Genomic DNA, 12708 nt, shown 5'->3' with positions numbered 1-12708 from the left:
ACTGACCAACTGGCAATTGTCTACCCTGACATTTTCAATCTGTCCCTGATTGAGTCTGTAATACCAACCTGTTTCAAGCAGACCACCATAGTGTTCTTGGGCACAGTGACTAAGGTAACCTGCCTAAATGACTACTGACCTGTAGCACGCGCGTCTGTAGCCATGAAGTTCTTTAAAAGGCTGGTGTCATGACGTTGCCCTCTTTGGGTATAGCATCTTTACTGAGGAGTCATGACCCTATATGGGAGGAACATGACCAGCTGAAGTGGCCGGTCTGGCCCTGTCCATGTCCTCAGTCCGCCCATAATCCTGCCCACTTCTGCACCCAAACAACCCTGCTTTGTGTAGAAGTTATCCTTACCAAATCCTAACCTTAGAGACACTCGGCTATTTTTGAAATTTCGTGTTGAAAAACAATATCCTAAGTATAAATAGAGTAATATACACGATTGCAGAAGCAATGGAGGACAAAAGAGAAAGGCCCACCTCTCCACTTGTGCCATGTCATACGTGGACCACCTATTGATGTGCCTTTTTTTGTTAAATAAATCAGGTTATAAATTAGGGGAAGAGGAGACTGGAGTGCCATTTTTAATCATTAGATGGCAAGCGATACTGACCCTAGTGTCGTGGGACAACGTCTTGCTGCTCTTACTATCCCACAATGTACACACCTATGATGTGTGCAATAACTCACATTATGTGGTCTTTCGTGTAAACCCTTCACCCCTTTCAGAAATTAAACATACATATTTGTTAAACATTTGTTAATGTGTCTCTGAAGAAAAATCTATCTTCTGTTACATATCTGAAATGGACAGCTGGATAGCATATCCATTCCCAGAAAACACTATTTGGTACAACAGCAGTAATGGTGTGCAAGGCTGACATCCAGTGGTAGTACAGTGAAACTGAACTATTTCTTCAGACTAAGAACAAAATGAGATCCCAGTACACTAAGCACAGGACGACATGTTCTAGTTGATTGGCATAGTTCCCTTGTCTCATTTCGTCCATCACCACTGACACATGAAAGGACTGGATAGGTTTCTGCCATGCAGCTTTCACCTCTTATTCCCTTTCAGATTAGTGGTCATGGAAGAGATATTATTAAAGGTTTTACGTGGGAAAGGCACTAGAGAAACAGCTCCAGTCTTATGTACTGACAGTTTGTTATGCTCTCATCCATTTGCAAACAGTTGGCCTAATGAGATTTGCTGAAATTCAGCAAAAAAAGGAAAGTCCTCTCACTGTCAACTGTATTTTATTTTCAGCAAACTTAACATGCATAAATGTTTGTATGAACATAAGCTTTAACAACTGAGATATAAACTGAACAAGTTCCACATAGATGTGTCCCTGAACAAAGGGGGGGGGGGTCAAAATCAAAAGTAACAGTCAATATCTGGTGTGGTCACCAGCTGCATCTCCTCCTCATGGACTGCACTAGATTTGCCAGTCCTTGCTGTGAGATGTTACCCCACTCTTCCACCAAGGCACCTGCAGGTTCCCGGACATTTCTGGGAGGAATGGCCCTAGCCCTCACCCTCCGATCCAACCGGTCCCAGACGTGCTCAATGGGATTGAGATCCGGGCTCTTCGCTGACCATGACGGAACACTGACATTCCTGTCTTGCAGGAAATCATGCACAGAACGAGCAGTATGGCTGGAGGCATTGTCATGCTGGAGGGTCATGTCAGGATGAGCCTGCAGGAAGGGAACCTGAGGGAGGAGGATGTCTTCCCTGTAACGCACAGCGAGATTGCCTGCAATGACAACAAGCTCAGTCCGACGATGCTGTGACACACCGCCCCAGACCATGACGGACCCTCCACCTCCAAATCGATCCCGCTCCAGAGTACAGGCCTCGGTGTAACACTCATTCCTTCGACGATAAATGCGAATCCGACCATCCCCCGGTGAGACAAAATCACGACTCGTCAGTGTCTTGTCCAGGGGTGGTGGGTTTATGCCCATAGGCGACGTTGTTGCTGGTGATGTCTGGTGAGGACCTAGCTTACAACAGGCCTACAAGCCCTCAGTCCAGCCTCTCTGTCTGAGCACTGATGGAGGGATTGTGCATTCCTGGTCTAACTCGGGCAGTTGTTGCCATCCTGTTCCTGTCCCGCAGGTGTGATGTTCCGTTGTACCGATCCTGTGCAGGTGTTGTTACACGTTGTCTGCCACTGCGAGGACAATCAGCTGTCTGTCCTGTCTCCCTGTAGCGCTGTTTTAGGCGTCTCACAGTACAGACATTGCAATTTATTGCCCTGGCCACATCTGTAGCACGTTCGCGCAGATGAGCAGGGACCATGAGCATCTTTCTTTTGGTGTATTTCAGAGTCAGTAGAAAGGCCTCTAGTGTCCTAAGTTTTCATAATTGTGACCTTAATTGCCTACCGTCTGTAAGCTGTTAGTGTCTTAACGGTTCCACAGGTGCATGTTCATTAATTGTTTATGGTTCATTGAACAAGCATGGGAAACAGTGTTTAAACCCTTTAAAATAAAGATATGTGAAGTTATTTAGATTTTTACTAATTATTTATCAGAGACAGTCCTGAAAAAGGGAAGTTTCTTTTTTTCTTTTTTTTGCTGAGTGCAAATGAGAAACAGATCAATTCTGGATCTGACCATTGACCTATTACACCAGGTGTATTCCTTTTAAGTTTGTATTAAAGAAAAGCCATTGATCGATCACCTAATTTAGCAGTAATCTGACTGATGTCACCAATCTAGGTCTCTGAGCTATTCTAGGGGAATATCTATCTAAAGACCAAATCAGAGAGATAGGTAGGAGTAAGCCCATGTAATGCTTTGTAGGTTAGCAGTAAAATCTTGTTAAGCCATTGCCTTAACAGGAAGCCAGTGTAGGGAGGCTATAGCACTGGAGTAATATGATCACATTTTTGGGTTCTAGTCAGGATTCTAGCAGGTTGGACTGGTGCGCTTCACTAAATAGATGGCATCATGAGGGAGGAAAATCGTAGATATATTGAAGCAACATCTCAAGACATCAGTCAGGAAGTTGATGCTTGGTCGCAAATGGGTCTTCCAAATGAAGGACAACAAAGTCAAGGTATTGGGAGTGTACATCACAAAGCCCTGACCTCAATCCTATAGAAAATGTGTGGGCAGAACTGAAAAAGCGTGGGCGAGCAAGGAGTCCTACAAACCTGACTCAGTTACACCAGCTCTGTGTCAGGAGGAAAGGGCCAAAATTCACCAAACTTATTGTCGGAGGCTACCTGAAACGTTTGACCCAATTTAAACTATTTTAAAGGCAGTGCTACCAAATACTAATTGAGATTATGTAAACTTCTGACCCACTGGGAATGTGATGAAAGAAATAATTCTCTCTACTATTATTCTGACATTTCACATTCTTAAAATAAAGTGATCCTAACTGACCTAAGACGGAATTTTTACTAGGATTAAATGTCAGAAATTGTGAAACTGCGTTTAAATGTATTTGGCTTAGGTGTATGTAAACTTCCGACTTCAACTGTAGGTAGCCCTCCTGTCAGGTAGCTCGCTACAGTTACCCATAGCTGGCTTGCTAGTTTTATAGTTTGGTCATTTATTTAAAAAAATATGTTTATGAATCTATCAATGTTTTATAGGCTCCTCATTACGAGACTAAGCCCATTTGCCAACTATAAAATCAGTATATATAATATGTATTTATATATGTTTTTCCAGGCTAGCTTGATACTTTTTTCTGACATGCTGAAAATGCAGCCTTGTGATTATATTTGACACATCACAGCCACCAGAGTTTGACATGCGACTACAGTTTGCATTGAATTGTGGGTCATATCAACCCCGCAAGTGACCAAACTTGTTCACTCACTCCCTCGTGCTAAATTGGGGGCGAGGAGGCAACGTTAGTGAATTGCACCTCCACTTAAGATGCCAATCAAACTGCATCTGTTTTCGATGGGGATTCCCCCCAGGGAAAGCGGATAGCACAAGGGCTGAGGGGGTTAAAAATTATGTGTTTGGACTGCAGCCACTGCAGCCACTGGACTGCAGCCACTGCATGAAGTAAAGAACATTTTAATGTAGCCAAAGATTATAGGCTCCCATAGCAAACACTGAACAACACTTTGGTTCCTACCCTGTCAAAAGGGCATTTTCATTCGTTGTCATGTCACACTGTATTCAAAGTGCCCACCATTATATTCTAACTATAGAATTCAAATAATCATTTTTTTCCATGATTCCAACAGTTCACTCAAGTGTTCACTCAAGTCAAATCGCAATTAACAGAATTTGGTAAAGGCCTAGATATCGTGCAGCCCTACATGGCAGTGTGGATTTAAAAAAAATGAGTGCAGGAAATGTGGAAATTGAGAAATGTAGTTTGTTTTATACTGTTCAAATAATCAGAATGGAGAAAGACCCATTTTGAAATAACTTAATGTGTTGCCACCCTAGGGTCAAGCATTACACCTTATGCAAGTTTAGAACATATAATACCGTCATACTGTCACTTTAAAAAAAATATCGGAATACCGGAATACTGGTATTTTGACAGGATTGACCAGCCCTACGTTACACTCCTACCAAATAGGTATTGTATTTCAGGCAGAATGCTAATGGGTTTTCGCTAAGCTCAGCACTGTTGATTGCAAAATCTGTGAAAACAATTATTTTTAAGATTGATATTTACAACAGATAGCCTAGCATATGGTGGGGCCAAACAGTGCTGTCACACGCTGCATTCATTCATTCCTGATGTACATTTTGTCGCTGTTGGTGTAAAGTCTCACCCCAAATAGCCTCTTGCTAGTGAGCTGAGAAAAGAGAGCCCCTGAGAAAAATAGTGACCTCTAGAATGTAGGATACAGTACTTTTGTATTGTGCTCCTTTGCAGCAATGTCCGTGAAGGGCTGAGTGTCAGAGGCCAAAATCCCAGGTGGCTTCTTCAGTGTGCATCTCTACAGTGTCTTTGGAACACGCTGACTGGTAAAGAGCCACTTGTTATCTGCGAAAAGCAGGCACCGCATGCCTAAATAATAATTTATGGAAACATTCCAATCCATCAGAGCATGGCACATCGCCTGAGAAAAGATGGGTTTAAGTTTCCTTTGTGCGTGTGTGTCATGACTCGTGTGTTTATAAAGTGGCTTGCTACTCAGGCCGTTAATGTCAGGTGAAAAGGCTGCTATGGGGGAGTCGGAGAACAAGCAAACATGGACTGCGCCGTTCTCACTATTCATTACAATTATGCGATATTGGCTCTTCCCTAGTTCCCTAGTCCCTAGCTTTTCCCTAGTTCCCTAAATCCCTTTTTTTTAAGTGCTGAAATTTCATTTGGGAAATAATTACAATCCGTGTATGATTATTACTGTAGTGTGAAAATTCTTGATTGGTATATTCAATGATTGTCCTTTTTTCCCTTTAAGTTGTATTCTTTACAGATACATTGTCTAAGAATCGTGTCACCCCACAAACCAGTTTAGAGGTTGTCCTTACAATAACATGCGTAGCCACTTGAATATATACAGGACTAATCCTTTATTTACATTTGACGAACATGATCAAACTGCCCTTATTTTGGTCTTAACAGGGTGGCTGTAACTAACAAATGCAGAGATAAAAATCGAAACGATGATGCACATAATGGAGTGCGGTTTTTCGTGTTAAGTAGTAATCTTACTCATTTGCTAATAGTCATCATGAAAATACATAGGAAAACGAAACAAAATAGACATCTTGATTAAGGTGATGTCAGAGCTTATAGTTTCATGGAACATACAGAAGGTAACGTCCTACTGCAGACATCATCATTCCAGCGGTTTTCTTCTCCATAGTTTATATGCATACAGTTCTCATTTCCCATGGCGTTATCAGGCTACATTGCTCCAGTCGCGGTAGTAGAACCTGGACCCATCACTCCACAGCCATAGGCGCTCCTGGGTAGCGTCCTGTCCGCCGATCCAGACTCTTGGGAAGTCGTGTGTCTGTCTGCGGATCATCTCCTGAATGAAGTGGTTCTCTTCTGTGCTGTGGATGGATGCCAGGTTGGCCCCCTGAAACACGCAGTACTGCTCCGACTCGGCCCATGTCCGTTCGGTGCGGATGTATGTGAAACAGCGGTGCCCATGTTTGAACCAGCCTGTGGAGCATACGCTACTGCTTTCTGTCTTCACCTGCTCATCCTCCAGAGACATGGACTGCTCTACACCAAGCTCCTCTGATGGCTCAAGAGAGAGACCCTGTCCGGCGTCTGTTTCCTCAAACACCTCGAGGTGGGTTCTGTTCAAAGTAGTTTCCCTCGACACCCATGTCCTCCATAGGAGGAACATGTTCGGCGTCAATCTTCTGTAAGATTTCAAAAGTAGGGAGCTCTGGGTTTGCCTCTAGTGAACGCTCAAGAGGAAGAAGTTGGGCCTCCATTAAGGGCGTTGTGTTGCTGAGCTCCAAGACGGCACAGACAAGTAGGAGGATGGTCAACTTCGCCATGGCGCTAGTCTCCTATTAGAGGGTTCTGTTCATCTGGAGAAAGAGATGCACCTTTAATACAGTACAGGCCACAAAGTGAATTCCAAACAATGGTTAACTAGTGTTGTTGATATAAGAATTTTTACGAGTGATTCCTGTAGCAATTGATCAAAGTACAAAAAAACAGGCAAATATCTGTTTCCTTATTGAGAAATGCCACCACGTGAGTGCAGGGATTTATTGTAAACAAGAAACGTGCCGAGTTAGTCTTTTATGGGTCATCTCTTCCTTGTCATGGCATGTTTCTTGATACCATCCATGTTTTTTTGTGTTTTTTTTTTTACAAAGTTATAGGCAGTCGACTGCATTATGAATTCCCACACATCAGTTTTATGTTTCATAGCCGTTGTTTTTAACCTGACCTCGACATTGGCTTCCTTGTGCTGGGCTTTGTTGTCTTAGGATTTTCCCCATGGTATATCATATTACTTGATATGGTCAAGAGGTCATAGTATCAAAATTCTTGTGCTTGTGAGTGGTAGTGTATGAGTAAAAGCCGAACAATTCATGATGCTCAAGAAGTGAAGTGTTGTGTTTTTAAAATGGCACAATATATACTTTTATTGGCAAATTAATGACTTTTGTTGTAAAAAAGACAGGGCCAGCTCAGTTGGTGTACTAAATCCAATGCCTGGCGGGCTCAAAACCTCTTCACATTAAATGCCGCATGGGATTTTATTAAGGAGGCAATTTGCTATGCCCCTTTTGCTATTTTTAGCTGCTGTTTTTGATGGAGGACCAGATTATAGCCCTGGTGTGTGTGATATGCAGTGTGCTTCTACTGTCTGGCCCTGCCGTGGGTTACCCAATGACTTGTTGTCATGAAACCACTGGGCTTCTGACCACAATGACATTGTGGTACTGGGCAAGTTTGCAGGTACACACTCAGTACAGGCATTTCTAGATAAAGGATTATTAAAGCCAAGCATTTGTTGATCAAACATACATTGCATCAGTTCTGTTGTGCACACTTGTTGGGACAGTAAGTAGACACATTTTTAAGTGAGACGATTAGAATGATAATCTCTTCCTCAAGGATGTGTGAAGTTCACCTCCACGTTCAGGGGATGCACATAGCTTCCAGTAGTTTGGAATGCCATCTAGGAAAGTAGGAGAGGGTCAGGAAATTCTATGTATACGACTGTCCTCTTGGAGACAATTCTGGTAACTTTCTATGAACCACATATGAATAGTGTATTATGAATGTGCTTATAGTCCATTCTATCACCCAGCATGGTTTAAAATTGATCTATTGTTGTCATGAAACCACTATGTAATGGCCTGAATCAAAGTTTATGTGCCATGTGCGCCGAATACAACAGTTTATTATTTTACAAGGGAAGTCAGTTAAGAATAAATTCTTATTTTCAATTACGGCCTAGGAACAGGGGCAGAACGACAGATTTGTACCTTGTTAGCTCAGGGATTTGTTCTTGCAGACGACACAACTGTAGGCCTGATCAACCTTTCGGTTGCTAGTCCAACGCACTAACCACTAGGCTACGCTGCCGCCCAGTGAAATGCTTACTTACAGGCTCTAACCAAGAGTGCAAAAAGGGTTTTAGGTGAGAAATAGGAAAGTAAAGACATAAAAACAACAGTAAAAAGACAGTGAAAAATAACAGTAGCGAGGCTATATATGGTAGCAAGGCTATAAAAGTAGTCAGACTGATTGAGGTAGTATGCACATGTAGATATGGTTAACGTGACTTTGATGGACAGAGAGTAGCAGTAGCGTAAAAGAGGGGCTGGGGGAGGCACACAATGCAAATAGTCCGGGTAACCATTTGATTAACCGTTGAAGCCTTTTTGTCCTTGACTTGGCACTCTGGTAACGCTACCGAACAGTCTATGGCTGGGGTCTTTGACAATTTTTAGGGCCTTCCTCAGAGGCCTTCCTTTTAGGGCCTTCCTCAGAGGTCCAGGATGGCAGGCAGCTTAGCCCCAGTGATGTACTGGGCCGTACGCACCACCCTCTGTAGTGCCTTGCGGTCAGAGGCCGAGCAATTGCCGTACCAGGCAGTGATGCAACCAGTCAGGATGCTCTCGATGTTGCAGCTGCAAGAAACTTTTGCGGATCTGAGGACCCATGCCAAATCTTTTTAGTTTTCTTTGGGGGAATAGGCTTTGTCGTGCCCTCTTCACAACTGTCTTGGTGTGTTTGGACCATGATAGTTTGTTGATGTGGACACCAAGGAACTTGAAGCTCTCAACCTGCTCCACTACAGTCCCGTCGATGAGAATGGGGGCGTGCTCGGTCCTCCTTTTCCTGTAGTCCACAATCATCTCCTTTGTCTTGGTTACGTTGAGGGATAGGTTGTTATTCTGGCACCACCCGGTCAGGTCTCTGACCTCCCTATAGGCTGTCTCGTCGTTGTCGGTGATCAGGCCTACTGTTGTGTCGTCTGCAAACTTAATGATGGTGTTGGAGTCGTGCCTGGCCATGCAGTCGTGGGTGAACAGGGAGTACAGGAGGGGACTGAGCATGCACCCCTGGGGGGCTCCAGTGTTGAGCATCAGCATGGCAGATGTGTTGCTACCTACCCTCACCACCTGGGGGTGGCCCGTCAGGAAGTCCAGGATCCAGTTGCAGAGGAAGGTGTTTAGTACCAGAATCCTTAGCTTAGTGATGAGCTTTGAGGGTACTATGGTGTTGAACGCTGAGCTGTAGTCAATGAATAGCATTCTCACATAAGTGTTCCTTTTTGACCAGGTGGGAAAGGGCAGTGTGGAGTGCAATAGAGATTGCATCTGTGGATCTGTTGGGGCGGTATGCAAATTAGGTGGGTCTAGGTTTTCTGGGATAATGGTGTTGATGTGATCCATTAACAGCCTTTCAAAGCACTTCATGGCTACGGACGTGAGTGCTACGGGTCTGTAGTCATTTAGGCAGGTTGCCTTTGTTCTTGGGCACAGTGAATATGGTGGTCTGCTTGAAACATGTTGGTATTACAATCAGGGACAGGTTGAAAATGTCAGGGTAGACACTTGCCAGTTGGTCAGTACATGCTTGGAGTACACCTCCTGGTAATCCGTCTGGCCAGGCGGCCTTGTGTATGTTGACTTTTGGAGCTCACTTCCGGCGCCGGCAGAGATGGCCACCTCGCTTCGCGTTCCTAGGAAACTATGCATTTTTTTGTTTTTTTTTACGTGTTATTTCTTACATTGGTACCCCAGGTCATCTTAGGTTTCATTACATACAGTCGAGAAGAACTACTGAATATAAGAGCAGCGTCAACTCACCATCAGTACGACCAAGAATATTACTTTCGCAAAGCGGATCCTGTGTTTTGCCTTTCACCCAGGACACCGGAATGGATCCCAGCCGGCGACCCAAAAAAACGACTTCGTAAAAGGGGGAAACGATGTGGTCTTCTGGTCAGACTCCGGAGACGGGCACATTGTGCACCACTCCCTAGCATTCTTCTCGCCAATGTCCAGTCTCTTGACAACAAGGTTGATGAAATCCGAGCAAGGGTAGCATTCCATTGCTTCACGGAAACATGGCTCACTGGAGAGACGCTATCGGAGTCGGTGCAGCCAGCTGGTTTCTCCACACATCGCGCCAACAGAAACAAACATCTTTCTGGTAAGAAGAGGGGCGGGGGCGTATGCTTCATGGTTAACGAGACGTGGTGTGGCCACAACAACATACAGGAACTCAAGTCCTTCTGTTCACCTGATTTAGAATTCCTCACAATCAAATGTCGACCGCATTATCTACCTAGGGAATTCTCTTCGATTATAATCACAGCCGTATATATTCCCCCGCAAGCAGACACATCAATGGCTCTGAACGAACTTTATTTGACTCTTTGCAAACTGGAATCCATATATCCTGAGGCTGCATTCATTGTAGCTCGGGATTTTAACAAGGCTAATCTGAAAACAAGACTCCCTAAATTGTATCAGCATATCGATTGCGCAACCAGGGCTGGAAAAACCTTGGATCATTGCTATTCTAACTTCCGCGACGCATATAAGGCCCTGCCCCGCTCTCCTTTCGGAAAAGCTGACCACAACTCCATTTTGTTGATCCCTGCCTACAGACAGAAACTAAAACAAGAAGCTCCCACGCTGAGGTCTGTTCAACGCTGGTCCGACCAATCTGATTCCACACTCCAAGACTGCTTCCGTCACGTGGACTGGGATATGTTTCGTATTGCATCAAACAACAACATTGACGAATACGCTGATTTGGTGAGCGAGTTCATTAGAACGTGTGTTGAAGATGTCGTTCCCATAGCAACGGTTAAAACATTCCCAAACCAGAAACCGTGGATTGATGGCAGCATTCGCGTGAAACTGAAAGCGCGAACCACTGCTTTTAATCAGGGCCGAATACAAACAGTGTAGCTATTCCCTCCGCAAGGCAATCAAACAAGCTAAGCATCAGTATAGAGACAAAGTAGAATCTCAATTCAACGGCTCAGACACGAGGTATGTGGCAGGGTCTACAGTCAATCACAGATTACAAAAAGAAAACCAGCCCCGTCACGGACCAGGATGCCTTGCTCCCAGGCAGACTAAATAACTTTTTTGCCCGCTTTGAGGACAATACAGTGCCACTGACACGGCCCGCAACCAAAACATGCAGACTCTCCTTCACTGCAGCCGACGTGAGGAAAACGTGTCAACCCTCGCAAGGCTGCAGGCCCAGACGGCATACCCAGCCGCGCCCTCAGAGCATGCGGAGACCAGCTGGCCGGTGTGTTTACGGACATATTCAATCAATCCCTATCCCAGTCTGTTGTTCCCACATGCTTCAAGAGGGCCACCATTGTTCCTGTTCCCAAGAAAGCTAAGGTAACTAAGCTAAATGACTACCGCCCCGTAGCACTCACTTCCGTCATCATGAAGTGCTTTGAGAGACTAGTCAAGGACCATATCACCTCCACCCTACCTGACACCCTAGACCCACTCCAATTTGCTTACCGCCCAAATAGGTCCACAGACGATGCAATCTCAACCACACTGCACACTGCCCTAACCCATCTGGACAAGAGGAATACCTATGTGAGAATGCTGTTCATCGACTACAGCTCGGCATTTAACACCATAGTGCCCTCCAAGCTCGTCATCAAGCTCGAGACCCTGGGTCTCGACCCCGCCCTGTGCAACTGGGTACTGGACTTCCTGACGGGCCGCCCCCAGGTGGTGAGGGTAGGCAACAACATCTCCACCCCGCTGATCCTCAACACTGGGGCCTCACAAGGGTGCGTTCTGAGCCCTCTCCTGTACTCCCTGTTCACCCACGACTGCGTGGCCACGCACGCCTCCAACTCAATCATCAAGTTTGCGGACGACACAACAGTGGTAGGAGCGTGGTAGGAACAGTGGTAGGAACGACACAACAGTGGCAGCAGCGCCTCTTCAACCTCAGGAGGCTGAAGAAATTCGGCTTGTCACCAAAAGCACTCACAAACTTCTACAGATGCACAATCGAGAGCATCCTGTCGGGCTGTATCACCGCTTGGTACAGCAACTGCTCCGCCCACAACCGTAAGGCTCTCCAGAGGGTAGTGAGGTCTGCACAACGCATCACCGGGGGCAAACTACCTGCCCTCCAGGACACCTGCACCACCCGATGTTACAGGAAGGCCATAAAGATCATCAAGGACAACAACCACCCGAGCCACTGCCTGTTCACCCCGCTATCATCCAGAAGGCAAGATCAGTACAGGTGCATCAAAGCTGGGACCGAGAGACTGAAAAACAGCTTCTATCTCAAGGCCATCAGACTGTTAAACAGCCACCACTAACATTGAGTGGCTGCTGCCAACACACTGACTCAACTCCAGCCACTTTAATAATGGGAATTGATGGGAAATGATGTAAAATATATCACTAGCCACTTTAAACAATGCTACCTAATATAATGTTTACATTATTAATCTCATATGTATACGTATATACTGTACTCTATATCATCTACTGCATCTTTATGTAATACATGTATCACTAGCCACTTTAACTATGCCACTTTGTTTACATACTCATCTCATATGTATATACTGTACTCGATACCATCTACTGTATCTTGCCTATGCCGCTCTGTACCATCACTCATTCATATATCTTTATGTACATATTCTTTATCCCCTTACACTTGTGTCTATAAGGTAGTAGTTTTGGAATTGTTAGCTAGATTACTTGTTGGTTATTACTGCATTGTCGGAACTAGAAGCACAAGCATTTCG

General features: G+C 44.8%; 1 protein-coding gene and 1 pseudogene across 1 annotated transcript in view; one reads left to right on the top strand and one right to left on the bottom strand.

Moving 5' to 3' along the window:
- Positions 1 to 12708, top strand: part of kcnip4a (potassium voltage-gated channel interacting protein 4a) — a 258413-nt gene that overhangs the window by 17529 nt on the left and 228176 nt on the right. The gene's annotated exons all lie outside the window — the stretch shown is intronic.
- LOC112259982 lies at positions 5515 to 6526 on the bottom strand (annotated as a pseudogene).

This window comes from Oncorhynchus tshawytscha, linkage group LG10, assembly GCF_018296145.1.
Source record: "Oncorhynchus tshawytscha isolate Ot180627B linkage group LG10, Otsh_v2.0, whole genome shotgun sequence".
Classification (NCBI taxonomy): Eukaryota; Metazoa; Chordata; class Actinopteri; order Salmoniformes; family Salmonidae; genus Oncorhynchus; species Oncorhynchus tshawytscha.
The sequence above is the reverse complement of the archived record's forward strand: the minus strand, read 5'-3'. Positions and strand labels throughout refer to the sequence as shown.